Source organism: Thunnus maccoyii, chromosome 20 (genome assembly GCF_910596095.1).
Source record: "Thunnus maccoyii chromosome 20, fThuMac1.1, whole genome shotgun sequence".
Classification (NCBI taxonomy): domain Eukaryota; kingdom Metazoa; phylum Chordata; class Actinopteri; order Scombriformes; family Scombridae; genus Thunnus; species Thunnus maccoyii.
Window position 1 is genome coordinate 3,087,458 of NC_056552.1, and position 9,065 is coordinate 3,096,522.

A 9,065-nucleotide genomic window follows, 5' to 3' on the forward strand; every position below is an offset into this window, starting at 1 on the left:
GAACAACCTCAGCAGCAATATATATATATCAAACAACCACCGCTAATTAGATGTGTCACATGTCCAAACAACTTCACTCTCACACTGCACTTCCTTCTCGAGATATGCGAAGGACACGCAGACATACAGACCGACAGAGATTCCTCGCTTTTTAGTTAGATGAACTGCAGAAAACATGTCTGAGACATCCTGCAGTAAGTCTCGAATGTACATGCCAAATTTCATTCACAGTACACAGTTCAATAGTAGAGCTTAAGTCTCTTAAATGTTTTCAAGTCATTATAACTATGGATGTAATCCCACCTCCGACCACAATGTGGGTTGCAATGGCAGAGTGGCGCTGTTCGTATTTCCACGCGAAATACGGACAAAAGAAGCAAATCATTGTTGTTCATGAGGTATTTTTATATATCATCCAAACAACTTCACACTTGACATTGCACTTTCATAAGTCCCCAGCAATACATCCGCCAGATATGAAGTAGATCAGATGAACGGTTCTCGAGATATGCAAAGGACACACATATATATACAGACAGAGATTCCTGGCTTTATATAGAAAGCTGCAAGCAGATTACAACAGTTTCAGCAGAGCAAGGTGGTAGATAGCTACGTTTAACAAGCTATCAAAGTAGACCATAGAGAGAACAACACTCGCATGAAGCCGTCCGCCATTGTTGTTATTGTCGTTGTGTTTCTTCTTCTTCCTCTTCCAATGAAACGCTGCGCTATCGCCACCATCTTTGTCGTTGATATGACAGCGTTCCTACAAGGCTCTGTTTTCCCCGTAGACACTACAACACAGAGGCAGCGTTTTCACATTTATACACTGGAAAAGCTCCGTTTTTGGTGAAGAAAAACACCATTTTAGTCTGGACGGAGGGCCAAAATTAAGAGAAAAAGATGAGTTTACAAGTTTCGCCAGCTTAGTGTGGACATTATCCAAAACAGATTGTAATTATATTTGTGATCTGACTGCTGAAGATGCAGAAATGTGGCTAAGTGTAAATAAAAGTATCTAAAAAGTAAAAAGTAAAGGTATCTCATCTGGACGAGTGTAAATGCAGCCACAGAAGCACCAGCAAAAAACAACACTGTTATATTGTTATAACATCAATGTTTACTATCCTACCATAAAGCTACATATTGACTTCAATCTTTGGACCTAAACAACCAAATATAAACCTTATTTACCAGTTATTTACAGAGTTGGATCTCAAGATAACAGCTTAATTTAGCGAACCTTAGCAGCTCATGGCTTCCATATGTACATACTTTTTATTTTTCTTCATACAAACACAGTAAAACAGCCAGTCCTCTTTCATCTGCCATAACACAATTAAAGCATCTGCAGCCGTCCTTTCAGACTTTATTTCTCTGTGAACCTGCACACTTCTTTTCATTCAGCAGCTCTCGACTCCTCCAATTACTCCTGCGTTGATGTCTGGAAGCTGCCCAGCTTCTGCTGATCTGTGCAGACGCGGCGGGGATTTTCCCTTAAAAGATTTAAATACATAAAACATGGTAGCATATTGAAGGTGCTGCACTGCTATAATTCCTGTTAAATGCACAGAAAGGAAACGGATGAGATCCGTCATCATTAAAACCCTGCAGTGTGTTTGAAAGTTGGATCTGTTTGAGGGTCACAGAAAAACTGAAACCATTTTGGATTACAAAGGAGTGTTGCAACTTTATTTTATTCACTTTTAAAATTAAATAATAAAAAGAGTAAAAACAGTCAGCTTTGTCCTGTCTGAAATAATTACATTTTTTTTCTCAAATGACGCAAGCCGTTGTCTTTTCATCTTTTAACTTCAGAACAATACCTTTGGTTCTTTTGTGTGTGTTTTAAATGTTATATGTCATCATCCAAACCTCTAAAAAAACAGCAAGTGGGGAGCAATCGTTCATGTGGAATAACAAAGCCAGCTGATCCCACATGGACTAATTCCAGGTGGATAAACACCTGTTAGCAGGTGATCATCAGAAGGTCACAGAGCTGTGGGAGGTGATTAAATGACTGTTTGGAAGAAGAGGTTAAGCATCTTCCAACTAGTCAGAGTCGGGTGACAAAGAGCAGCAGTTTTAATGAATTGTAGGTATTTAAAGGGGACGTATCATATCATGCACATGTCCAGCTCTATATTTATATTCTGGGGCTCTACTGGAATACTTTGCATGATTTACAGATAAAAACTCCTTATTTATCCTCTACCGGCCCTTTATGCAGCCCCTCAGTTCAGCCTCTGTCTGAAACAGGCTGTTTTAGCTCCTGTCTCTTTAAGGACCCGCCTCCTGATGAGCTCTGTTCTGATTGGTCAGCTTTCAGGAAGCTTCATACAGCACCGGAGGCTATTTAAACAAACTACAGTAGCCACGGAACAACTTTAGCAACAAAGACTACAGAACAGACGACGGTTTGTGGGCATGTGCGAACGATCTGACGTCATCACGAGGAGGAAGTCGAGGTAACTTCGCAAACGAAGAGCGGGTTGAAGCCCTGACTTTTGACTTGCAGGCAGCATTTTTACATATGTTCACCTCAAGTTTTGGAATTTTGACCATGTTTAACATCTGACATCATAACAATATAAAATAACAGCAAAAGCACGGTATGTCCCCTTCAATAAATTACATACAGGTGTGTTCACCTCTTCCTGATGACGACCATGAACAAGAAGAAAAGGTGGGAACAAGACAGCAGCATTTAAAAGTTGGGTAAACTTGATTTTTTTTTGGGATTCACCAGGAGCTGTTATAAAAAAATAATAATAAATACAAAAAATCAAATACAAAAAAAGAAAGTCGGTTCCCAGTTCCACCTGGCTTTTCGACTTCTCTCTGAATAGCAAACAGAGGGGAGGAATTATCCATTATCCCCCACACAAAGGTTTCTAATCAGGGCCTAACGGGTGTCACTGAAGCGGCGTGGCTCCTCTGGGTGCTGCTCATTGTGTTGCCGTTGTCTGACTCACATTGTATGAGCTGATATTTGTATGAGAAATACCCCGGCTGGCATTTAGTGAATAGATTTCTGCTGAAAGCTCCTGATGTGAAGGTGCTCTTCCATGACTGACCACCACCACAGCACAGTGTGTGTGTGTGCGTGTGTTTGTGTAAAGGGCAGAATGGTGGGTTTAAGCCTGCATGACTGATGAGTATAAAATCATATTTCAACTCTGATTTGTTTTTATTTTTTAGGGAGTATATCGCACACGGCAGCGGGTGGATGCTTACCTCTCGCTAACACTACTGCAGTTTCAAATCAAATCATCTTTATTGGCAAGAATGTCGATGCACATTATTGAACTTTAACAAGAAAATCACAAGTATCACAACTACAGAGGCAGCTGTTTACATCTACTACTGACATCATCACATCAGTAAACAGGCGGCCATGATGATGATGATGATGATGATGATGATGATATGCTGGACATTTTGGTAGCATATTTAAACCGATTTCGTTCAGATTAAGAGGTTATAAGTCGAACAAGTGTTTCTCTCCTCCTGTTCAGGACTCGACTCGTGCGACAGCTTTAGAGCTTACACGTGAAAGTTTAAGAAAAATGTCACAAATGTTCTTACAACACTTGTATGTGCCTCACAAGAACAAATCTGTTTGTACTAGTGGTTCTTGCATGACGCCCACTCTCTGTTTCATTTCACTCAGAGTGAGGTTTTGACTTCCTGCGGTGACATCATCCTGTGTCTCTACAGTCAGACTCAGATGGATACCAAACTTTAAAGTGATTAAGTAAGTCTTCTGTCTGGAAGAGAAGACCGACCCTGGACTCATGAATATCATGTATTTCAAATCTTGTTTTTATTGCATGAGCGGATATGAGTCATCTTCAACCACCGCAGCGCTGAAGTGTGTCTGTATCCATCCATGCAATAAAAAAGTTATGAAATTCAAACTATTCATGAGTGCCGGTCTCTCTCTCCCCCACCTCCCCCGAAATCCTCTGTGTACGTTTTAGCATCCACTCAGACCTGCATTAACATTTGATAAACACACTTTCCTGTTCACACACACAAACACAAACACGTCTTTGACAGCACAGATACAACAGTTCTGGGGTCGATGATGAAAGCAATCTAATGACAGACGAGAGGAGAAAGTGATGTGAGGTTATGAAAAGTCATGCGGTATGAAATATTCACATCCACAGCAGGTTATATCAGCTGCTGATTCCAGTGGAAACATGAAAAAAAAAATCCTTTATCAGTACTGGAGACAATCCTCTCCTGGAGCTTCTGTCTGAAGTGATTTAATAAACTGTCAACACCAAATGTGGAATGAAACGGTGGAGAAAACAGTTGTTTTTTTTGTCGATCCTCATCCAGGCGATCTATATTAAACTCAAACAAATCGGCTTCTGTACAGTAAAGATTCATTTATCATTTAATGACCAGTTTATCTGAACCTTGTCTTGTTTTCTCCTTCAGTTCAGAGATACAGAGAAAGTAATCTCATCCACCTGCATGAAATGACCCCCCTAAACACAAGGGGATTATGGGTAGAAGGAGATGGATGCGGTCTGTCATGGATGGAAAGCAGAGCTGTAAAAAAAAAAAAAAAAATTAAGCTGCACCAGAGTTGACACTGGAGTCCCACGAGACGGAAGCGGCTTCACATTGTGATGTACCGGCAGAGACGGAGACTATAGATATGGAGAATAAGGAGGGTTTCCCTGCTGCACGGACTCCTGACCTGCAAGATGACGGCAGCTTACCAAACTTCTACTACTGCAACATTTGTTTACAAGCCTCGGTAGACTTCGAAATGACTCAAAAAGAACCAAATATGAAAAATGCAACAAACTCGACTGCTCCAGAATCAATTTGTACATCGATTTAAGCCATTTACCTCCCACTGATCCACCCACAGGCCACTACTTACAAAAATATGAATATGTAATACATCTATTAATAGATCAAATTCTTGTTTTTCAGTCATTGTGGTCATTTTCAAAAAGAAAATATCCAAGTGTCCAATACACAGGAAAACTGAAAGCAGTTTGGCTGTCCAACAGTGTATTACCGTATTATCTTGAATATAAGTAACCCCTCCTTTTCTGACATCAGGTTTTGGAGAATGCTTTTTAAGGATGCAACACAGACGACCAACACTTTTTCAAACAGGATTAAAAAAACTGTATGTAAAAAAAAGAAACGATCAAAAATAGTGATTTCTTTTAACAGCCATTAGCATAGCTTAGCATAAAGAGCAGGATCAGTGGGAAACAGCTACCCTGCTTCTCTGTAAAGTAAATATAAACCTACCGACACATCCAAAGCTCACTAATTAACATGCTGTATCTCATTTGTTTTAAGAGCAGAGCGGGTGTTAACAGGGTTAACGGGATAAAATCACATCTCGTTACAGCAGGTTTTCAATGTGATTTCTGTGCGATGAATCAATTCAAACAGTTGCCACCGACAAACAAAACTGCAGCGTTCAACGTGAAGGTTTGTCAAAGTAAATCTAAGTTATGTTTCTCTTTATACAAGACACAAGCTGCTGGTTTTCAATCAACCTGCACTTAGAAACTAATGCAACTACCCCGGCTATAAACAGGAGCCTTTTATTTCTTGAATATTAATACGCCTTGAAATATAAGTATGAAATTAAAGTAGTGCAGTGTTTTTACCCTGATGGTAAGAAAAAAATAAAAGGTAGGTTGAGAGCTAAAATGGCGAATGAATCCTGCTGTCGGGAGCAGGATCATTACTGTGATGCCATTATTGAAGCCATTATTTCCAATTTGGCCCAGGCATTGTTAATCTCTCCCAACTTAATGTGATGATCTTCTTTGATCTAAATACAGTGGCTTGCCACTAATTGCTTAATCAATTTCCATGCTATTAAACGGGTATGAGGATAATTCACACAGAAACAATCACTTCCAGCTAATAGGAAAGAGAGATAAAAAAGGGAGAAGAAAGAACGAGTTAATCTCAGCTCCACCCAGCTGTGTGTTACTTGAGTTTAAATCCCACATCTGGGAAGTGTTCTGGTTATTAGTGAGTGGATTCCTCACAATGTTTTCTGACTGCTGCTCAACTCCTTGCACAGGCACTGGTCATCTCTCACCTCCACAATAAAACATCTGCAAATGGTCCAAAATCCAGCCACACATCTGTGTTTCCATCCCTGTGCACTAACTAATACTCGCCTGCAGAGTCCACAAGCACAGCATCCACCTACCTGAGATCCATGTTCAGGTTTGTGAGCCTTCTTGTTCACCATGACTACAGATTTGGTCAACAGAATCCCTCTCTAGACCTTCTTCTATCTCTTTCATTCATTAAGAATATAATTTTCTAAGCACTTCATGCACCTGCAGCCTTGTGGCACTGGTGCAACATTGAACAGAGGCACTTATCTTTCTCCTTGGTCTACTGTTGCTTGGATTGTACCTCACTTGTACTGTAAATGGCTTTGGACAAAAGTGAAAAATGTGTTATTTTCTTATATCTCAAATCTATTCACTAATTCTGAGTTTCTAATTTTGAAAATCAACAACGAAGGACTGGAACTTGATTTGATTGAGTTGGACAATCCATCGCAGTAAACATTTAGCCATGTGAGTTTGTTTTTTCCCCAAGGTTATCATTGTCTTTGAACACATCTGCATTTCAACACAACAACATTCATAGCTGGCTGCTGAAAAAAAAAGCATCCAAAGTGTCCTTGAACTTGGTGACAGTGAGATTTCAGCATTGTGTTACACTGAAAAGTGTTACAAAAATATTCAGAACACCTCTAAGTATAACACGATACAAGGAAGCAACACAACCGATGTGACCATAAAGTTAAAATCAACCAATAAAACTGAATATAACCTGCACTAAAGTTGGATTTATAGCAGTGCCGTCATTAGTTTTAGCTAGACGGACCCAATAAACAGTCAACTGAGTATAAACTAAAGTTTCAAGATAACTGGAAGTTAGGAAATAAGTCTGAAAACTTTTGTTGATTACATCTCAGTTGTACCACCAATGTAGTCCAGCTCTGGCTCAGACATGCTGGCGGATTTGAGCTGAGAATCAGTTAGTGGCACTCGGGCCAGCATTGGGCTAAATACTGGCGTCCGTTACCAAGACTCTGCTGTGTTAAGCAAACATGTTGGATTTAGCTCTCTGTCGAGCTAAGATCTGCTACCTGGGATGTTTTGTTTAGCATCAATTAAACTGAATCACAGAGAATCAGCCCTTTATCAGAACAAAGAGTTTGACCCAGCTAATGGTGGGTTTGCTTACCTTTAGTATCCAAACCAGAGGAGAAGGAGGTGGGAGTAGAAGCAGAAGGGGGAGGGCAGCCGGCACAGCAGGGCAGCACCGAAAACAGAAGAAGAAAGAGACGTTTTATTAGAATCAGAAGAGTAAAAAAAAACAGAGCGTGCTTGTGATTTTAATCAGCTGCTGGACGCTGCCAACAGAGCAGGAAAGAATCACCAACCGGCAGCCAAACACGACTAAATCTCATCATCTCCACAGTTTACCAATCAGCATCTAACTGGCCGTTTCAAACAGTGAGAGCGGTGGGTACGTCAGCCAGGTGAAGCAGTTAGTTTGGCAGGTAATCAGCCCTGCAGTTAGTGACAGAAAGTGGATCGATTCTCACTATCGAGAGTTCAGAACCAGAAGCTGGCGCCACAATTACTAAACAGGATTCATTACATCACCCACTCTCTGTTTATTCAGCAGAAACACAGCCAAACAGAGAGCAGATGTGAACGCAGCTCAGCGTGTCATTGGACGGTTGACTGTGCTTCCTGAAGGATGACGCTGCAGAATACTAAACACCTCGTGAAACCGACATGGCTGCAGCTGAATGTTAAAACCGCACAGTCCCTCTCTGCTCGCTGGCTGTCTGTGAGGTCCCTGCCGGCTGTTACATCACCGCGTTTACCGCTGTCACCGAGGCAACATTCCTTCATGTTTGTTGAGGTTGCTGACTTAGAGGTAAAACTGAGATTAAAAAGAAGAAGGGAAAACCACTGGAAGAGGAAGGAAAGTACAAAAAAAAAAAAAAATCCCCCCTGGATGCCCGCGATAATCAGCTGAAGTGTGACCATATGGCTCCGACTATGCAGACCTTAAAATGTGCGGAGTCCGATGAGGCCGAGCACTTTCAGCAGTTAAATGTTACGGTTGTCATCATCATTTGACTCGGGGAAATGTGAGAGTCGGGGGCACTGAGAGGACGATGGGGGGGGGTGAGACACCGAGATAACCGAGAGACCTCAGCCAGCGACCACAGCAGCAGCAACACACACACACACACACACACGAGCTGAACAGCACTGCTGAGCAACGTAAATACTGTAACAGTTCAACTCTTATACACCTTAAGAGATAGTTTAATTTACTACTTTACTTAAGTTGAGCTGCATTTTCTCCCCTCTTCTCCCAAAACTTACTTCTGCACAAAATACAACCTGAAAATACAACCTGAAGCAGCTTCTCCTTAAAGATTAACTCCCTGATTTTGTTATGATAGCGTCCTTCAATTTTACTGGAAGATATGAGGCTGCTGTTATAAAATCAAGGAGTGAATGTTAAAAGGATGCAGCTTTAAATGGCATTTTTTTTTTGGAAGTGTGGAAGTATTTTTTAAATGTTAAGAAGGTTTCAACATTTTGAAAAAGCACCAAATCCTACTAGATTGAGTGATTTGTTGGTGTACAAATCCAGGCTGAAACTGGGCTTAACATTTTGTAGACATCCATATGTTGAGAGATTTTATACTAAAGGACGAGTTCACAGTTTTTCAAGTCTTAAAACAACAGTCAGGAGCCCAAATTAACATAGAAACACTGAAACCTGTTTCCTTCTCTTGTGGACAGATGTCCAAGTGTTGCAAGATTATACTCTAGATGGTCACAGTCATTTTGAACATATGTCCTCTACATCTCTGGTGTAATTTAACAGGAAACTATTGCAAAAAAAAAAGTGCAGGTGTTTCTGAGCTGAGCGTGATTAGATTTGTTAACTGGTGAGAAGAGTGGGAGAAAGATGAAGAGAGAGGGAGCCTGCTGGCACCAAAATATGAT

General features: G+C 40.8%; 1 long non-coding RNA gene across 1 annotated transcript; it reads left to right on the plus strand.

Annotated features, from left to right (window-relative positions):
- The first annotated feature begins 2,639 nt into the window (after positions 1–2,639).
- LOC121886501 lies at positions 2,640–5,225 on the plus strand. Its single transcript, XR_006092761.1, has 3 exons — positions 2,640–2,713; positions 3,674–3,757; positions 4,453–5,225. It is a non-coding gene; the product is annotated as an uncharacterized LOC121886501 (long non-coding RNA).
- The last annotated feature ends 3,840 nt before the right edge of the window (positions 5,226–9,065 follow it).